Source organism: Zosterops lateralis (genome assembly GCF_965231275.1).
Source record: "Zosterops lateralis genome assembly, chromosome: 4".
Taxonomy (NCBI): Eukaryota; Metazoa; Chordata; class Aves; order Passeriformes; family Zosteropidae; genus Zosterops; species Zosterops lateralis.
Window position 1 is genome coordinate 16,500,829 of NC_139765.1, and position 21,013 is coordinate 16,521,841.

The following is a 21,013-nucleotide window of genomic DNA, read 5'->3' on the forward strand; positions in this document are numbered from 1 at the left end:
GAAATATTGGATTGCTCCATTTGTCAGTTCGGCCAGTTATTGTTCTGACTTACTACTTTAACTACCCTAGATTAAACTGCTTGAACTGCAACAGACAAATGAAGATCCTTAGAACACAATCTCCCCACACCCTCCTAACAATAAGCATTATTTCCGTGGCGCTACCATTCTCAAATCTTAAAGCCATTACCACAATTAAAAATTACCCACATACGAAATGAATTTTAGCACCGACCTTGCAAAAAGCTTGCTCCTCTTGGCTAGAAATCATTAACAGTTTTGGTAAAATCCTTTTATGTGCTCCTCCAGCTAGCTAATTCCAGCTTTCCATTAACACACTCCATTGCAGATAATTGCCGACAGCACACGCTCTCCTGCTTTTGCTGGTTCCCAACCCAGCGAGGATAATCACATTCCAGCAGGGAGTGAACAGATGGCAGCCTCCATGGTAACCAGCCCTCCCCAGCTCGTGGTGTAGCACTGGGAGACTCCCGAGGACCGGGGCAACAAGCACTCTTTGTGCTCCAGCCTCCCAAAGCCCGGGCGCACGCAGAGCCGGCTCTAGGGCTGACTGGGCATGCTTGGCAAGTGCCCTGCCTTCGCAGGCAGCCACCACACCTGAACAAAAGCCGGCTACCAGGTTTAACTTTGACACTGCCTGCTCCCCGCCGCGGGCAGGGGTAAAGCGCACACTGAGATGGAGGTGAGGCTAAGCGGGAGTTCTGTTTGCTATTAAAACAGAGCGCTCAGAGAAACTAGCTGGGATCTGGTTTTCCCCTGACAAAATGATTTTCTGAAGGCAGGCTTATTGCCCCTGGATAGGTTTGATTTCAGCACGATTGGAAACGGTTGCTGCCTGATCGCTATCTCCCGGACTCTGAAATTGCTCCCCTCAAGATACCATAACCTATTGCTCAACAAGAACTGCACAGACCCTCTGTTTTGGTCTCGAGGCTTCTGTCAGGCTTATCTGCTCTGCAATTGCCGAGATCAATGCTGATTCAGCAGCAGGCAAAACTGCCCTCTCTCTTTGCTGCACTGCCAGGAGAGGCGAATCTGGAAAAGCCTTTTTTTTTTTTTTTTTTTTCCATCTCAAAGGTGTGCCTGACACCTCTGCTCTCACCTGGCCAGACCCTGCACAGCTCCACACCTACAGTGAAGATGTGTGCACCAGCTCAGAGAATTCCCACTGATGATGTCTGCAGGGAAAAGGGAAGTGGCTTTTCACATCCAACTGGTAATATCCTCTCTGCAAAATAAAAGGGTTTTGAAAGAACATATCAAGGTTTTAAATACCAATGAGTTGCAGAGTCTCAAAATATTTAAGGTTTGAAACACTGAATGTACAATAGCCTTGACTCACACAAACTTTCTCTGCCTCATTCTCAAAACCACTCAGCGCTTATGACTAATGGTGTGCCAAAAAAAACTTGGGCAATTTTTCTTGAAGCTGCACCAGATTTGGACCTCAGGTTCCTGCATGCTAACTTAGGTCTAGAAATTATTCTTTTGAGGAAGGGAAAATGGTCTCCTTTCTCCTTTAATCTTCTAGCTGGTACTGCAGAACAGGACCAGTCTTTTCCTTCCTCTAAAAGACTGAAAAACCCTGAGCTGGACACAAAACCGCATCTTCTTCTGCAAGTGGTTTCAGGCATGGAGCTCTATGATTTTCTCTCTCTTCCCACACAAATTTTCAGTTTTCCTCATCCTCACTGCACAAGGGTGTTTATTTTGTTTCACAGCAAGCCCAGTGAAGTTTACATTGGTAAGAGACACCACTATTAAACTGCTGGTGCATTACCATTGGAAGCCTTTCAGATCCCTGCTGACAGCACGAGAGTATCCATAACCCATGTGAAAGTCCCCACCACAGAAAGCTGAAGAGGACCCAGATTTCAGGAGGAACGCACAAGGTTATTGTGGATACTGGTGAAAGGTGTGGGATAAAACCCAGGTTTGCCAGCTTGCCCTCTAGGACTACTAGAGCATTTTGACTCATGCTACTAACTTCATTCCATTTTCTTCCTCTAAATAAGCAACCTTTAAACCATCAAAAATTCTTAAGCTTATATTGACACCAAAGATAATTATCCATCAGCAACAGCAGTATGATAAAGTAAGGAAGAAAGCCAATATCCTATTCAACTTGCCAATTGTTAATAATAAAAACTTTTCAGCATGTAAAGGCAGCAACACCATTCATTTCTTTTTTGCCTCAAAATAGACAGTGGCTCAGAAATTAGTTTTGCTGTACTTATGGATTTGTATGCATTTATGCATTTCCAGGGTTAAAAAATGGAGCAATTACAATTCTTAGCAAATCAACTTCAAAATTATAGGGACTCAAGTTCAGTTTCAGTCTTTTTTCCATCATGAAAGGGACACCTCCTAAGAAACAATTTTCTAGGCTTATGTTAATTCTAGCTTTGTATTTAAAAAATAAGTCGTTTACTGAAATATTATAAGCTACCATGGTATTGGAAAACCTGTTCCATACGCCATAAAAACCTTAGTCCATCTGTTCCTGAACAAGAACTAGCAGTACTCATTATAGGAGGATTGCTAGCAGGATGAAGGGCAACAGCAGTCAGAATCCATTTCAGCCTCTTACTTGGAATTTCTTTAATTATTAGGTCTGGCTTTGCACAGATACAATGGAAGAAAAATAAACTACATGGAGCAGTCATCGCACAAAGGAAGGGACAAGGACACACTACAATCTTTGACAGAACAATAGGTAACATATATGGAGCAACACTAAAAAAGTATACTCTGTTCATATGACAAAACTTTTATTCAAGCTACTTGAAACGGACAGAGGAAAACAGCACATCCAAAATGATTCTGAAGAGGGGTGAACAAAGAAAAGAGAATTTAGTCATCTCCCCTTCTTGTTTGGCTCAGAGACAGAAGTTTAGGAACAAACTGGTTTTAGCTGGAAGACATAAATGGAAAATAAAGAATATATTGACATCTGGTGTCCTCAATTGATTCCATTGAAAGGATTGTCTTTCACAACAATGACACCATGTGCTTCAACTTTTCCAGTCCCAGCTGCTTCTGACAGACCAAGATTTTGGCATTTAATTCAGGTTGATGAAGTCTGAAACTAAGCTTTAGAAATGTATGTTTTTCAAATTGGGTAAGGAGGGAGTCTTTTTCATAATGACCACTTAAAAATCTATTCACTCAAAACAAGTTATGTGAAATTAAATGAGGCATATAGATGGTAGTTAGTCACCATTGTCTGCATAAGATTCGAAAACTTTAACTAAAACCAACCACAGCATCTAAGTTAGTGAAGTGTCAGGCCTCACACATGCATGGTTTCAAGTTATTGCCCATTTGTTATACCATTTTTGAGAGTTCTACTGAAACAGGCTTGTAATTCCTGACATTTGAACATTTACTGCCAGACAAGGTAGAACAACAGAATGTTGATCTGCTCTATTATAATATCACCTTTGTTTTTAGAGAGGAATCAAGTTCAATATAAATATAGACTCATAGGATGGTTTAGGTTGGAAAAGACCTCCAAGATCATGGAGTTCAGCTGTTAATCCAGCATCACTGTATTCACCATTAAACAAGTGAACATGTCCCCAAGTGTTACACCCACACATTTTTTGAACACTTCCAGGAATGGTGATTCCAGTGCTTCCCAGAGAAGCCTCCAATGCTTGATAAACCTATCAGTGAAGAAATTTTTCCTAAAATCCAGTCTAAACCTCCCCTGGTGCAAACTGAAGGACAGTCACTTGTTACCTGGGAGAAGAGCTTGAACCCCACCTTCTATAACTTCCTTTCAGGTGGCTGTAAAGAGTGATAAGGCCTCCCCAGAGCCTTCTTTTCTCCAGGCTAGACACCCCCAGCTCCCTCAGCTGCTCCTCACAGGATTTGTGCTCCACATCCTTCACCAGCTCCACTGCCCTTCTCTGGACACACTCCAGCACCTCAATGTCTTTCTTGCAGTGAGAGGCCCAGAATCAAACACAGGATTCAAGGTGCAGCCCCACCAGTGCCAAGCACAGGGGCACAAAATTGTCATGTATTCCTTTTAGCCTCAAGCCATCTAGTACTGAAGAAGTGCACCTCAAGGGAAACAGGATGTCTACAATTTTAAGAGTCTAAAAACATATATATATTCTTGTAAGTAAGTATAGAGGCTGAAATTTGCAAGATTTCTTCTTACTTTTTCAAAATCCCAAGATTTAACAATTTTTGTGATAAGCACAGAAGAGCCAATGCTTCCATATGGCCTCTCCTGCCTTATCTCACCTGTCTGTTTTCCTAAAAACCATGGTACTTAGCAGCAGGAAAGCAATGAATTCAGCCCTGCAGACAGCAAATGACTCCTCAGCAGCAGCTCTGACGATGCAGAAGGAGACCACAGGCCTGGGGAGCTGCACTCCCATTACCACCCCAGCAATTTCAGGCCACACCACCCCATGCTCCCCAGTGCCACAAGAAACAAGACTATGGCATTTATTTTTCTTTCACAGGGTGTCCTGAGAGGAGATGTGTGCTGGGCTTGGAAAAAAGGGCAGTTGTTTTGCTTTTGTTCTTACAGGCAGCATTTGATTCATGTGGTGTCAGTGTTTGGGGTGATAAACCTTTCCCTTCCAAACTGCTACTGTTTACAGGAGGGGGATTTGCAGCTGAGATGAGCTATCTCCTTCTCTCCGCCTCAATTACACTGTCTCCATCCCCTGCAGCAATCCTTCTTCCAATGTTACAACAGCTGTTCCCGTGGACGTTTATTTTTGGCAACTGTCACTGAAGGACAACAAAGAAACATGGACAGAAGTTGTACTAGGCCATCTGAGTGATCTGTTTGGTCCACAAGCCTGGAAGTTACCCTTCCTTCTTAGGCAGTTCTCCAGAAGTTAGAGAAATATAAGAAACAAGACTTTTACTGTTATGTCTCCAAAGACAGTTATTTTCAGATCAGGCACAGAACCAGCCTGATACACTGAAACACATTCTGTAAACCAGAGTTCATTTTCAAGCAGTTTGTGGCACCTCTCCCACTGAGCTGTATCAGTAGGGCTTTCGAGTTAGTAATGCCTGTAGCAAAGATATTGTTTCTTCCTAAAGCCAGTACTAAAGCATATCTAGAGTTATCCAGGAACATTGATAAATATAATTTTCAAGTATTATGGAAAGTAAATTATGTAAAATCTAATTTCAAGAAAATCCAGCCATCGAAAGGCTCTAGATTTCAGCCTCTTCCTCTAGTAAAAAAAATCCTCTTGCTAACTGCTGATAATAAAGACACAGCTAATTTACAGAATTTTACATTATAAGCACTGAATTATTTTTATGTCAACAGCAAAATGTAGTGCACAGAACAACTGTTAAGGAGAATGTACAGTGGCACAGGGTCCCTCAAGAGCACACTGCAGCTCAGGCCTTGCACGTGTGAGGCATGAAACAGCTTATACTGCTGGTGCCTACCCAGAAGCAAGAGGGCTGGATCTGGTTCTGCAAGATGTGCATGAATGGAGAGAAATGGAAAACCAACATTAAGAGGCTTGCCTCAAAACAGCAGAATAAGTTGTCACACTAACGTGTTCAATTAAAAAAAATAATTTAAAAAATAATAATAATAAAAAAAAGCATGACAAAAGCAGAGCAGATTTCAGCTAAAAACTCAGGCTGTCAAGGTAGGACAATTCAGTTCACTGTCTGGAAGCACCCAGCAATAGGGCATAGGAACAAGCAGACATGCCTGATTATTTTTGCAATCTCACAGAGTGTTTCCATGGAAAAGCAGCAGCCTCCTAGGTTTGACATTCAGTGTCTGACAGCTGAGCCAACCAAAGCTCAGACTCACAAGGCTCAAAGAGAGATCACAGACAGCTCTTTGGATGTGGGTCTGAGCAATGCAGGAGTAAATCCAGCTCTGGGGAAGAGACCAACCCCAGGGGTTCTGCTCTGTGCTTTTTATTTACCAGTTAAGTTCCCAATGAAAGCAGAACAGACATCAGAGCAGCACATGGGTGGGAACTGTGCCCACAGGGTTTTCCTTTCTCCTTAGGCTTCACTAAAAAGTTCATGAAAAGTCTGTAGAAGAACTGAAGGACTGCTCTTGGACAGAGCTGGCAAAACAAAGACAGAAATTCGGGAAAAATAATAGCCTGTACATAGCCTCCGCTATGAATTATCCTGCTGACAGTAGGATATCCTACAGTAGGATATCCTACAGTACTGACCAAGAACAGTAGGTGAGTAAGGAAATGTAGAGAAACCAATGCTACCACAATGAAGTAACTCACAACATTATGGGTACTCAGTGAGCTTGTCTCCTCCATGCAGATACAGGAAGCTCTCACACTTCATCAATCAAACTTGGAAAGAAAAAAAAGTTGTTATAACTTCAGAACTCAAAGTTAGGCTTTGCAGAGGTAATCTGAGGTACAGCAGCAGCAGTGGTATTTAAGCAGTATTAAATATTACATCATGTTTTAGCCCACTGCATGTAAATAACTTATTACTGGCAAAGAATGCAGAAAAAAATTCTTAAAATGCATTTAGCAGATCCACTCATATAATACACTGATTTGATTTAAATTCCTCTCCAAACTCAACATACACCACTTTGCCAGGGGTTTCTAAGGTCTAGAGACACAGGTGCCAGATCCAACCCAAGCAAACTTTTCTGGGCAGTCTGTAACAGTTTGCAGAACACCACCATGTCCATTTTACAATACACCTTGCCCTTCTCTACCCAGAAGCTCCTTCCACAGTTTGACTGAGCACAAAGCCATCTAAAGAAACCTCATTTTGGATGGTATTTGATAAGACAAACCTGGAGCATGCTCCCTCCATGCCCACAGCTGACAGCTCCACTGACAAGAGGAAGGAAAAGCAGCATCAGAAGATTTACTGACAGCTGATGAGACACCAACAAAACCTAAAAATTCCACCCACTTCCCATGCTAGCTCACACAAGAGAGTTAGCTTTTTTACAACCCAAATTTACAGGGCCACTTAAGCCAACAGTAGCTGTGTGTTCCACTGGAGCCACCCTGGGTGGCTCCTGGGATTATACTCCTGGGTTTTATTTTTGGGAAATAATTTTTCTGGAAAATATCCCTGGGTTTTATTTTTGTTTATATTTCAATGGCTCGGAGATTTCTTTTCAGTCTACCTCTGCCCAGAAGAATAAGCAATCAGTTTCACAGCTGGGAAAAAAAAGAGGTTTTTCCAGAAACTGTTTAAACTGTTTAGAAAATTCTGATGAATACTGGGGGTCTTGGTCACAGTTAAGGCCTCCAGGTGGACTCCTGACAAATATATGACACTAGAGGATACAGCAGGTTATCTCCATTTCTGATTATTTTCTGTAAAAGTAATCAGCCTAGTACAGCCTATTGCTGTACATTATTGCTGGCAGCAAGCACCTGTGAAGGCTTGTATTGTTATTGCTACTAAGATATAATGCAACAAAGAGGGGTCTTGCAAGGATTTTATTATTTTGCTACAAGGAAACACAAAGGAATATTAGCACATGAGTCACTGCAGTACCTTGGAAAGTCTAGAATTTTCATAGTTTGCCTTTAATTGCACTCACTGCATATAAGGATAAGGAAAAAAAATAAACATCATAAATCAAGACACACCTACAAAGACTCCACACATTCTGAGAAATGAGAAGACTGACACACATGCACAAAACAGAACTAATAAACTGATCTTGTCCACTAAAAAAAATTTTTTGAGATGCTTTGAAGTTTCAGTTATCTTCGCACTAGTGAGAAAAATGAGTCCAAAGAATGCAGTACTAGCAAGGATGAATAACTAACTACATTTCAATGTTCATTAACTAATACAGTATAGTACAAATGTAGATATATGGTGTGTATATATGAACTACAATAAAATATTTTCTATCCAGTCTGCCTGTACCTACATTTTAAACAGCTAAGATATATTTTATATTTATATGCATATATATATATATATATATATATATATATATATATATATACACACATGTTTTTGTATTTACACAGCACTCTAGAAAATGTATTACCTAAACCTTGCTTTCAGGAAGATAAAACCTTTGGCAATGCATTGCAACGTAATGATGTTGAGTGGGCTGTAGTGACACTCACTCCTTGTCTCTTATCCACCATTTCAAAGATCAAAGATCATCACTATTCTCAGACTGCATGTGACAGAAAAATAGGAAGGAAAGGTCAGGAAAATGTCAGAAACCAAGTTCAAGTTTGAAGACAAGTCCGTGGTGTGCAATGAGGAAGGTCACAAGCCTCTATTTCTCTTTGTAGGGGTAACTGCCTTCAATCAACACATTCTTGATTGCTCCCACTGTTTCTCATCCAAGCCATGGGAATTCAGTTTAGTGCAACTGCCCTTGGACACTGGCAGATGGCTTGGTCCTCAACAACACCAAGAAACAAGATTTCTTTCTAATATCAGCAGAAAAACTAAATCTAGACCACAGATTCATTCCTGCACAGAAAAGTTTGGTCACAGGCTACTTAGAGAGGTTACTGGCCTCCTGCTGATTTCTAATTCTTCTCGAAAGATCTATGCACTTATCAGCTACAGGCCAGGATAAGAAAAACTGTATATGCCTTGATTTTGAAATATTTCTGAGACTCTCCCGTAGGACATCTATTAATTTCAAAACCAGTAACTATTGAAGAAAAACACCTACAAAAACAAAAGACAACTACTTACAGCTACCCATGCCCATCCTTATAAAGGAATGCCAACGCCACAAGCAGAAATCCTTACATTCCAGTGATTTTGTTCAAGTAAACCGGCTTATTTGGGAGGCAATCCTTAAACTGGACATAGAATGAGCCTTATCAACTTGTTCTATGAAAAAGGAAGTTCTGAATTTCATAACTTAGTGACATAGCTCAGGAAATAAGCAACAAGGAGTATTTCAACACAGACTAACAGCAGATTGTGTGAGTAGGTACCTATGTCAAAGGAAATGCATCTTCAAAATTTTTCTTTAAAAAGAAAAAAATTCCTTACGTGTCAGGATTTGTTTGTCTCACTGCCACAGAAAAAGAAAATAGTTATTTTCTTTTCCACATTATGGAAGCTATATTTTAATCTTGCCTGTAAGGCCTTTTGGGAACCCGCACTTCTTAAGAAAATAATGACCAGCTCTGGTAAGGCAGAATGTCTGTCACTCTGTAGAACAGCAATCCTGTGTTTTAGTTTGTTAAGAACTAGAAACACATTAATAAGTTCAGAGAATGGATTTCTATAAATTACTTTCACTTGTAGCCTCACTATTCTTTTTACAGTAATAAACTGTCTAGTAGCAAATTATTATTTTCCTGTAGCAGGAAACCTGTAAACAAAACAGGTCTTGTAATTTGCTCCTCCATTTTTGCTTCTCATCCTTGTGGTTTTTATATCCAACTTCAGCAGGAGACCTCCAACCCTTCTACTGCTACATATTTGCACCATGTAAAATTCAGCACAGAAACAAGGAAGCCCTGACTGCCAAAAGCTCCTAACTCCTTTCTGCATTGCCTGTTATATTATCGAAACGGTATGAGATAATGTAACAGGCAGAATAAAAAGATTTGACAATTTCCACCATGTCTCAATAAAAAAAAAACCTCTTAAGATAAATCCCATAGCATCAGGCATGGATGATGCCAGCAGCTTTCTAGACAGCTGGACACTCACGTGTCACTCCATGCAGCTTCTCTAGAAGTCCATTCCTCAGTCTGATTTTTTTAAAAACAGGACAAACTAAGAGTTCTAACAAAAAGGGGGGTATGTGTCTAAGGGGGGTATTGCTTCATGAAGTGTGAGAAATACACATCAGAAAATTGATATTTAATGATAAATAAGAGTCCTATAAATACATGAACAGAAGACAACAGGAGAGTACATGGTTCAACACCCAGCCCTGGGTGCATAATTGGCATATCTAATCCAGCCTGGGGAGATAAATATGAGAAAACTACATTATCAGAAGTATGCACTATACCTCTCTCAGCTTAATAGAAGAGAAAGAGGAATACAGTACTTTTTAATGGTCTGATGCTATCAGTGTAAATCAGCCACTGTCATTTTCTCCTAACTATCAGCAGGGCAAAGATCCTCAGCATTCCCATGAAAAAATGGAATTTAAACATCATCATCTCTGAACACTGTCCCCTACTTCACCCAGAAACCCTTCTGACCCTTTCATTCAAGCTCTGAACCTATAATTTGAAAGCTCAATATGAATTATAATGATCTTTTTGGTCACATTAGTTCCTACAACTTTAAAAGCAGAAACATTAAATTTTCCACTCTTTCTTCTCAAAATTCCAGGTTACAAAAGCAAGTGATAGTCAACAGAAATTAATGAAAGAAAAATTGTGGTTTACAGAGTTTGTGGTTTGCAGAGTTACCTTTCATATGAGTATTATAACCATTAGGAGTGATTGCTGTCATCAACAGGAAAACAGCTGCATCTGTCAGTCTGCAAAGAGCACTTACTCATCTGGACTACAGTTAGTTAGGATTCAGTAGCATTATATCATATGTTACCTTGCCATCTATTTAAACTTACGTTATTTTATTTAAGCTTCCATTGAGCTTTTTATGACAAATAATTAAGGCTATATTGTAAGACTGAGAATTTTTTTCTCTTGAAATAGTTTATTTCCATTGGTTCAGTAAATTGTAATCTAATATCTAATTTTAAGGCAATCCCACAGTATCATGGGACACAATATAACAAAATCTGTAGTCAAACAGTTTTCAGATTTAGCTGTTAGTCAGTCCCTCTCTTCCATAAAAGGTAGAAACTTTCAACATTCATACCTGGAAGCTACAAAATGAAGACAAAGCTCCCCAGAAAAGATTTCCAGTTCAGTCCTACGTGATCTAAAACAACCAAATTCCAAAACGTATCTACTCTCCAACTTAGAAGAAATCACATTCAAATTTAAGACATGCATTTGTCATAGCAAAGACATCTACATATGTGATTTATCAGAAGTGATGTTAAAAGTGGATATAAATACTCCAGTTGACACAGCACAGCAGCAGTCTATAATTGCCAAACTGACCTCTCAAGTATTTTCCTCTGAACAAAAGACACATCCTGTGCATCTGCCAGCTCCCTCTAAAGCAGCAGCTGGCTGCTAGAAACACCTGTGTTTCCTATTAGTTGAGAGACTGTTTACTATTTTATTATAAAAGGGAAATTTTTTCCATTTTGTTTTAACAAAGAGCTGGAGAAACACTAAAAATACAGCTATAAGAGATTCTAGTCACAATTATTTAGACCATGAGGACACTGTGAACCACAAGAAGCCTTACTGTCTTCCTCAGTGATCCCTCTGGGGATCTGAGGGATTATGATGCTTAGATTTGGAAGCAAAAAGATCTGAGAAGTTCTTTTGGGATATGCAGGAAGCCTATGTGCTAAGTGCAGTACATTGCTTGCTTGTACTCTCTCCTATTTGACAGCAAGGATCTCCACTGAATGCTGATTTAAGAAGGCTTCCAACCTCTAACCCAAAATAAGGAAATGTTATGTGTGTTCAGAGGAATGTTTCCTTGTTCACACTATGGTCTCTCCCATTTCCAGGAATATAACAGAACAATAGCTATGTTTGATTATATTCAAAAAACTTTTATTTTTCAATAAACAACCAAAATTAATGAGTATTTTGGGGTTAGAATTTGTTGCTCATACACTACACAGCAACGGGACAAAGCTTCAGACATTCTGGAAACAATAGCTTATCAGAATTTTGCCCTCATCTACTCCATATCCAGTTTCAGTAGAGCAGCCAATAGGAAAAAAAAGTGTTAACTCCTTGAAACAGGAAAATTTGATAACAAAACAAACTCCTCCAGTCCAGTTCATAATTTGGCTCAGATTTGCAGGCAAGAAAGCAGAAGAGGAGCTGCTGGAGAACACTGACATGCACATAAGCACAGAAGTTCTTTAGTATTAGAGAAGGTGAGAATATGGGGGGATGGGGTGCTGGGGGCGAGGCTGTTTGGCTGGTTGGTTTGAAGTCTATAAACAAGCCAGGCCCTGCAGAGTTACTATTAATCATGATCAAATCACTTCAGGTTGTCAACATCTGATTGCCCTTACAGTTGTACATTCTGTACGTGTCCGTCTGAATTAAAATGGTAAAATATTAACCAGCAGTAGCAGCACACAAGATATTTTCACGCAGCAAGAGTCAAATAAAGTGGAAATTACTAACAGAGCTAAACAAGAACAAAAGCTCTTTACTCTAAGTTTGCTTTGTGCCAAAATCTTCATGCTATCCATATTATTATTCAACCAGTGCACAGTGGAATTTTTTTCTAAATTTTCTTTTAAATAAATAAGTGTTTACATGAGCAATGCCATAAAAGAAAAAAAAAACACAAAACAAAACAAAAAAACAACAAAGCACACCTACACACAAAAAGAAGATACACACTTTAATTTGGGTCCCTCTCCTTTTACTGCAGATTCTGAACAACTGGCCAGCATTTTGCCAAGTCCATGGCCACATGCACCCATGACTCTGACTCACCATTTTAGCCTGCAAACACTGCTACTTATTCTCTTCAGTGCTTCCTAATCTTTTTATGGTTTAGGGCATCCTCATTGTGACTCTGAAATGAGTTGCACACAAAAAGACATACTGAAGCCAGAACAGCTCTGTGGTATACACTTACACCGTTAAAAACTAAAAATTAACAGAAGGGCTTACAAACAACAAAAAAATTCCCCAAAAAACCAAACAAACAAAAAAAAAAAAAAAAAAACCCCACCAACCAAACAACAGTTCAGTTTTGCCCTCTCCAAAGGCTTCTTTGACCTCTTCTGTACAGGGCTTGAACATCTTCATTATCTTGCAACATGTCCAAGGCATTCCTCAGAATATTTTGTTAAGCTTTTCTATCAGCTACCATGACTGACATGAGACTCTGGCAGGGGGGGCAGGGGGAATGAAGGTGGGGGTGGAAATGATGACTTTTTGCCTTTTCCAGAATTGAAACTATTTATATGAATGATGGTATTCCCATAAGACTTTCAAAGCAGATGCATGAAGCTAGGAAATCAATTCAAAATCAAGGAAACAAATACCCAGCTACAACAGACATATATTTGCTGCTCCACCTTGAGGAATACATTTTTGCAAGATTTGGATCCTAGAGCTCATTATCACTTTATCTGTTACCTGAACTCCTAGAAGGAAAAATGAAAAATGACTGTTCAATAATAAATTCTATCTTAAGTCTATAGTTTCTTCAGGACAGAAGTAACTTAAAAAATGGGGAACATGTCTCAAGATACGGTATCACAAATTATATGATATATTCTACATGGATTATAACTAAAGTCCTTGCAGCTATGGAGCTGAACTAGAGGACGCAGGAATCATGACCAAAACATGATTTCTTTTGCTATCCAAGACAAAGCAGTTTGTGTGTATTTTTCTCCTTTAGGGGGCAAAACAATTACTTTTTTTGCCTTACAAAGAACAGCAACCAACAGCGAAGATAATTTCAGTAGGCCTATGCTTTGGGCCAAACAGCAAGGCATCTTAACTCTTACAAGAAACTCTGCAGATCACAACAGGCAATCTGACAAATGTCAAACCCCCTCTGGGTCAAGCTGCCTTGACTCATGCAGTAGTTTAGTTTTGAAGGAATCATAGAAAGTTTGAGTTGGAAGAAACTTAAAAACCACCTAGTTCCAGCCCCTTTTTACAGGCAGGGACACCTTCCACTACACCAGATTGATCAGAGCCCCGTCCAACCTGGCCTTGAACACTTTGTTATAAATGTATATTATAAAATTGGCTTTTCACAAGATGTGTGCTATATAATTAATAATGTTGTGGTAAGGATATAGGATATAAGTTTTTTATTTCTGCTGTTAGTAAAAGAAGATTAGGCATAGTGGTAGTAGTTGATGTAAGTATGCTTAAACTGTCTGTTTGGTTAAGATAATATCCAGTGAACATGTAAAGAAGACTCTGCTACTGATATACCAACTATCAACATCTACCACCTGAAGAAAGTACAGACCAAAGCCCAAGCTAAAAGTGATAATGAAGACACAGCCACAAAACACGCATGCTCTAAAAAGGCGGACCCAAAGAAGGACCATGCAAAACAGTTCCTGGAATATAGAAACTAGTTTATAGAAATATATAAATATTCATAAACTGATGTGATAGAAAGAGTATTTAAAGAATGTCTCTGAAAAGTGTGGACTTGGCTAAATGCCAAGTCATCCAGCCAGCCATACTTGGCTTTTTTTTATCTCCTGATTGTCTTAATTTTTTTTTATTAAACATATTTCTTAAAAATTTACCAAAAAGTGAACCTCGTTTTTCACAACTTCCTGGGATGGGGCATCCACAACTTCTTTGCGCAACCTTTTCTAGTGTCCCTCCACATTCACAGTAAAGAATTTCCTCTTAGCATCCACCTAAACTGGAGCCAATATTCCCGATGTAATCTGACCTGAGTCTAACAGGCTCACTTTCCATGACCCAACAGAGTTGGTGGACAAAGGCATGTTATTGTCTCATAAGCTCCCGATATGTGCATTGCTCTCCAAACACCAACTTCTGCTATTGCACAGAGGTTTTTCCAACAGGGACAGTAAAACTTTTATTTTATCCATAATGGACTGCATGGAGGTCCTCTGAATACATTTTTCCAGTCTGACAAAGTCCTTCTGAAAAGCATCCCTACCCTACCCATATCAACTGCTCACTCTTCATGTAATATAATCCCCAAACTTGCTTTGCAAGATGCTCTGCGTTCCATTGCCTAAGTAGTTCACAGCAGTATGGAACAGTATTAATGTCAGGATTAACCCAGGAAAAAAGGGATCCCTTTTCTTTCCCTGTCTGCAATTTGGCTCGTCTATCAACTGACTAGTGTCTTCCAGAGTACTACTGAATAGAGCTTTGGCTTTGGGAGCCAAAGCCACCTCCAGAATAACCCTCTGACCATGCTGTCCATACCCAAATTTAAATAAAAATTCCTATGGTAAGATACCGAATTGCTTCAAGAAATCTAAGTTCAAAATCTTAGTCTCTACAATGAATTTTTGTGTCCTCACTCAACATATTCCTCAATTCTCTGTGCAGACTTCAATGTGCATAACTCCAGCATTAATAATCCACTTACTAAGAACACGGAGGAAGAAACAGTCATTAATAACTTGAGGCTGTGCAGATATTTATAAGGCAAGAAAAATGTACATGAAGTTTTTGATGGCACCCATGGTGTTTTTAGGCAGTCATATGGGAGAGGGAAAAAAAAGGACTCAAGAATCAAAATAAAAATCAGATTTTGTTCTAATACCGGATAGAGGAAACTGCTTTCCCATTAGAGGACAAATAAATATCACCAACTGCCTGACACAAACGGGAAGAGGAAAACAACAGGAAAACTGGCCAGCTGAGGAAAGCGGTAATAAGCTGCCAAGGATCATTTTAGGGCTGCAGCTGCTTGTCTCTGCCAAGTTTAAAGAGTTAGCTATTCTAAAAATATATTTGAAAAATGCCACTAGGGAGTTTAAACACTGACCTTGTATGGAAAAACTCCACTGAGAAGACAGCAAATTTCCAGGATCCCAGGAATTTTGTTAGAAGTCATCTTGTGATTTCCCAGGTTCAGCATCAAAAGAGCTATTCCAAAAATGCAACCCATGTTGCTTTTTTCCCCACTCACATCGCTACCCACAGGGTTGCCAGTCTCCCATGTGCCTGTCTGGATTTAGTTCTGCACATCCCACTCCAAAGGGAACAACTTCTAGACTGAGAATTTTGCTACTACTATGTCATCACTAATCTATTTTTACCGGGTGATGTACGGGGCTTCTGGGAAGACAGCAGATACAACATTTCTCTTGGTATTTTAAGATCATTCATGTACAGAGCTCTCAGCAATACTCCTTGTTGATATTTTAGAGAAGCATTGCTGATAAGCTGACAAGTATTTTAGGATTTAAAAGGGCTAAATCTAGTAAAAAACCCAACCAACCAACAAACTAAAAAGATCATATAACATTGTGCTTGAAACTAAACTACTTTTTTCAGAGTAAGTATTTTTAAGAGAAAAATCTGTCTGTATGGCACAGCATGGATATCAAGAGACAATGAAGGAAGATATTCTTGTGATATTTCTGAGAGTTTAGCAGAAACCCCCTCAAACAGATGATGAAGGAAGAAGTGATATAAAGGTGTAGAAACCAACAAAAGAAGTGTTTCATTATATAACATCTACATTTAGGTTTCAAATACATCACGTAGGGTATCAGCTGAAAAAAGCCTAGCAAAGACAGATGCAGGAAGAAACCCAGATCCATATGCACAGTGTCATGTCCTTTAACACCCCCACAATCAGCTGACATTTATTTTAACCACTCAAGACAACCAGGAAACATTTATTCCAGATTACAAACTTTTAGCCAGGAATTCTGCCACCCTTTGTCTTGAATCAGAAGCGACCATATGACCTAAAATTTACCACTTTTGAGAGAAGAGACAGATGCAATTTTGTTCTTCTGTAGTAACAAGAGTGAGTAGCACTCAATGTGTGTGGGGAGCTACTCTGCACTGAAAGTGATAATTTGCCAAAAGACGAGATGACTGTCATCCGGTATTGTCATAAAAGCTTAAATACCTATGTAGCAAGCATGACAAAAAGTAGAAGCCACTGGAAACCAGAAGCATGATAGTAAACAAAGGGCAGAATTCTACTGGAACCTGGCAGTTAATTATTTTGTAGTACTCCCCTCCACCATTATCCAAACGGCAGCAATTCAGTCATGGTTATTGTATTTCACTGCTGTTTCAGAGCAATCAGCATGGATGTTACTTTCAGTGACAGATAAATCTCTAAGGCACTATAAACTTCCTGATGAAAATGCAGCCAGCCGACTATTTACTGTCCTATTTACAGAAAAGCTGGTCCATGAAACAGGAACCTCAATATCCTACTTCACCTCAGAAGTCTTATCAAGGGACACAGGAAGAGAAAGAAAAACTAAACACAGAATAGGACACTACAGAAGCTTTCTGTAGGTACAGACTACATTCAAGAGAAATTAAAAAAAGAATAAAATTAACATTCATAGTGCAAAAGCCAGTTTAAAAGTGCCTTCTTAAGAAAAGATGTGTTTCTTAGCCCATCCTTTCCCATGTACTAATACGCATACGATTTTTAAAAGTTTAAGTGTCAAGATGTGTAAAAGTGCAAAGAAAGTTTATCAGATTTACAATTATCTATCTGATACTCCCTGCATCTTCCAGAGGTGTGAAGATAAGAATACATATCTGGAATACATTCAAGAAAAAGACAAAAGTTTTAAAAATAAACCTAATTGCAGACACTGCCACTGGCTCACCAGTTTCATTTTGACTATTTTAGAGACATAAAGTACTAATGAGGAACGCTTACTTTGGGGAGTTTATTTTTATTTGTTTATTTGTTTAAAAACGGGCACAAGTTTCACAAAAAAAACCCCCAAGCTATTCTCTGAGATACCTGGATGATACCTGGGAACCTTAAGGACTATATTTCATTAAATTTGTTTCTCACTCCAGTTACAGTGTTGTGATCACAGTCTTTATGTTCCAGAGATCTTACAGTTATGGTGCAGGCTGACTAAAATAAAATAGAATTACCATGAGCTATTTCTAGGCAATGTCAGGATCCTAAAGACAAAAATTCACAGGAAGATCACACAACAAGGCAGTAGAGAAAAGATCTAGGACTTCTTGAACTGTGGCAGGTATCTCAAATAAAAGGACTTCCAAGTGTCCCAGGAGATCAGGAGAGAATATAAACTTTTATGGCCAGCTCAGATCATTGAGGAAATCAGAAGGAAAGAAGAAATAAGAGTTAAAAAGAGCATATGACAGAACCACCTTAGCAGACTGAGCTTTGCAGAAAAGGTGTCTCTGGGAGAACCTGAGGGACATCAGCTGCACAGGAGCAGCACAGGAGCTGCCCTCACACCTCCTACATCAGCCTCCCCTGCTGAGGAAGGGCTCAGCAACAGCTGAGACTGAGTATGGAAGCAGAAACATAGCAAGCCTAAAACCTAGACAAACTTGTCATATATCTCCACTGTGTGTAAATTACAGTTCTCTGACTGTAGTTGGCTTGGTTTGTCTTGGTTTCTTTAGACATATAAGAAGCAGCTTAGGAAGATGGGAAGGTTGTTTTTTTCAAACATGTGAAAGACAACTTCTGCTAGAAACATAAGTGCAGCAGTCATTTGTGCTTTGGTTTTTTGGATTTACAAAACCAAAACTGGACTCTCGTACCCCAGCCTGGCTTCTGTAAAATTTACAGAACTGAAATGAGCAACATTACTTTAATATACTTTCTTCTAAGCAAACACTTTCCATTGAAAATGTATTACCATATGCAGAACATCAGTTCTTTACGCTGTGTTCCCAGAACTCTTACAATGACACAAATGCCTTGTTTAAAGCATCATTTTCTTCCCTCCTTGCTTCAAACCACACATAGCTGCATTGAAAGAGAAGGACTTCACGGTTCCAGCAAGATAGCAGAGGAAATATCTAAAATAAGGCTTTTCATCTGTCAAAAAGTGCAGCTAGACCAATGTAGCTCATTCTTTAGTCATATAAGATTTGTTCTTTGGGGTTATGTTTTCCCAAATAAGACCCTATCTACACTTCAAGTACAGTGAGCAGATTTATAAAAAAGAGAACAAGTGGAAAAATAAGTCTGAAGAGCAGCATTCAGTCTTGGTGGTGTTCAGTGTACTCAAAAGCTTGACTTCCTACCCTTTTTACTCTCCCCATATGTACCAACGTAAAAGACACCGCCTTTTCTATGGCTCTGGTCTGGCTGAAGACTTAACCCTCTATCTTGAGCACAGAAGTGTTGTTTGAAGTGGGCTCTACATTCAGATCTCACCACACTGAGTTTAGTGCAGAAAACATAAACAACTGTGAACACCAGTACATAAATCATCTACAAGGAAAACCATTGATAAAAAGAGGTCAACAAGTGGTTTCAATATATCACCAGGTAAAACTCACTCAGGGTTAAGTGGCCATTTTGCAAACACCATGGCAAAGAAGTTTAAAATGTCCATTGGATTAAGATGGCAATCTAAAACCCACCACCAGCGGTCTGTAACTGACCATCCTGCAACTCCTAAGTTAGAGCAGTCCTGACAGAAGTCACTTCCAAAACGGCTTTTCCATTTACAACGGCAGTAGGATATTAAGTGTTCATTGTTCCAAATATTAATTGAGAAATAAAATATTTTCAACAACTGAAGCATTTTTAAAGAAGTCAATCCATAGAGGTCAGCACAGGCTTCCAAGTGGTATATTTGGGAATCATGAACGTTGTGAGCCCAGGAATCAGCAGAAGGAAGAGACGCTTTACTTTGTACAAAGTAGCTCTGAGTATTTTGAGATATCGGGACCTTACCCAGGATGTTTAGAGTGCTCTAAGAGCTTCTAAAAACAGCCTCGATTGCTACCAAATCGTGTTAATAAGCATAAAAAAGCATGATAAATTGAAGAAGCAGAATTTGGAAGGGGGGGGGGGGTGGGGGGTGGCGCGCTGTACTTGTTTTTCTTGCACATGACAACATACCTACAATGAAAAAAATTGGTTAAAACAATGTACAAACATTTCATAGGAGAATTCCCAAAAGTTCTCCCTTTGATTTACCTTGCTCTAAAAGGAAATAAGTGGTAGTTTTCCCTTTTCATGGGAAAATGAGCAGCTCTCCATCTTTGGTACTTTCTCCCATAATTGTGGAACTAAATGGCATAGCAGAGACCTCAGTGACACATTCTTCATCTTAAACCAGACTTAGAATAGCCTTGAAAGGAATGCCATGCAAAGACTGGTTTTCTAATAGAGCCCCCTTTCTCCATCTTTGATCCTCACAAACTCATTCTGACAGCTACAACACAGAAGAGGTCAGTGCCACAAGCTGACTATTCTGATCACCTCCGAGGAGCTGGCACCCCAGGAAAGATGCAGGAAAACAGTTAATGGGAACAGCACAAATAAAGGAGTGGACAAAATGGAAACTCAAGGGCAGTGACATGCCTGACTACTGCATAGCCATGTCATACAGTTAATGGAATTACGTGACAGCAGTCTTTCCCAGAGAAGTAAATCACTGAAACATTTCTGAAGCTTGTCTGCCAAACACCTCATATTTCATTTATTATCTCTTCACAGCAGCAAGTTGTTCACAGACTAAATTTCCCTCATTCAAGTTATGCACGAACCCTTTAGACTGAGCTATTTAATAAAAATGAAAGTCACATTTAAAAAAATAGAGAAATTGTTCTTAAAAGGCCTCTATTGGAGCTTGTAAATCTCACCAAAACCCCTTGTAATTGCACACATGCATTATGTACCCATATACCTTGCAGTCCCAAGCACCTTCCATCTTTCCTGGCCTATTTCTAGCACTTTTGGAAAATAGGTTATTTATTCTTAAAGAAAGCATGTCCATTATTCCATGGATGAGCAGAGTGGCTGCTGCAGCAGGTCAATAAGACAATGCAGGAAGGGCAGCACTGCTCTGCTCCTCCCTCAAAGACAGATCGGAAGCACTACCTTCATTAACAAGTATTGACTACCCTCTCTAATTACGGCATTCTAGACCTTGCATTTTCACTGCAGCAGAAACCTCAGCTGTCCACAGAAGCCATTTGCTCAGCACCTTACATTTGGCTTTTACTGACAATTTCACTTGCTGAAAAGGGGCAGAAACCAATTTGTTTTTATACATAGGCTCTTCTGGGTTTCTGAAAATAGTTAAAATACCTAGAATTGTATTCACTGATATTAATCCACCAAATTAGGCACCTGAATCTGTTGGTTTACATGTCTAAAGTTAGAAATAAAAATCCAATATTCAGACTTGTAAATTATTGAAGCAGTTTTCAGAAGAGCTCAATCTCAATATCTCAGAAAAACAGGATATTTAGCTGTTACATTTGTATGTAAAATCCTGGCTGCA

At 39.3% G+C, this 21,013-nt stretch overlaps 1 protein-coding gene across 4 annotated transcripts in view; it reads right to left on the reverse strand.

Moving 5' to 3' along the window:
• The window catches only part of FGD4 (FYVE, RhoGEF and PH domain containing 4), a 109,714-nt gene that overhangs the window by 72,870 nt on the left and 15,831 nt on the right, over positions 1-21,013 (reverse strand). The window contains exon 1 of one of the 4 annotated variants that reach the window (XM_083860504.1): positions 236-490. The exons of the other annotated variants lie outside the window; for them this stretch is intronic. The gene's annotated coding sequence lies outside the window, so the exon portion shown is untranslated. Of the gene's footprint in view, positions 1-235; positions 491-21,013 lie in introns of those variants that run through there. 4 annotated transcript variants of the gene reach the window in all.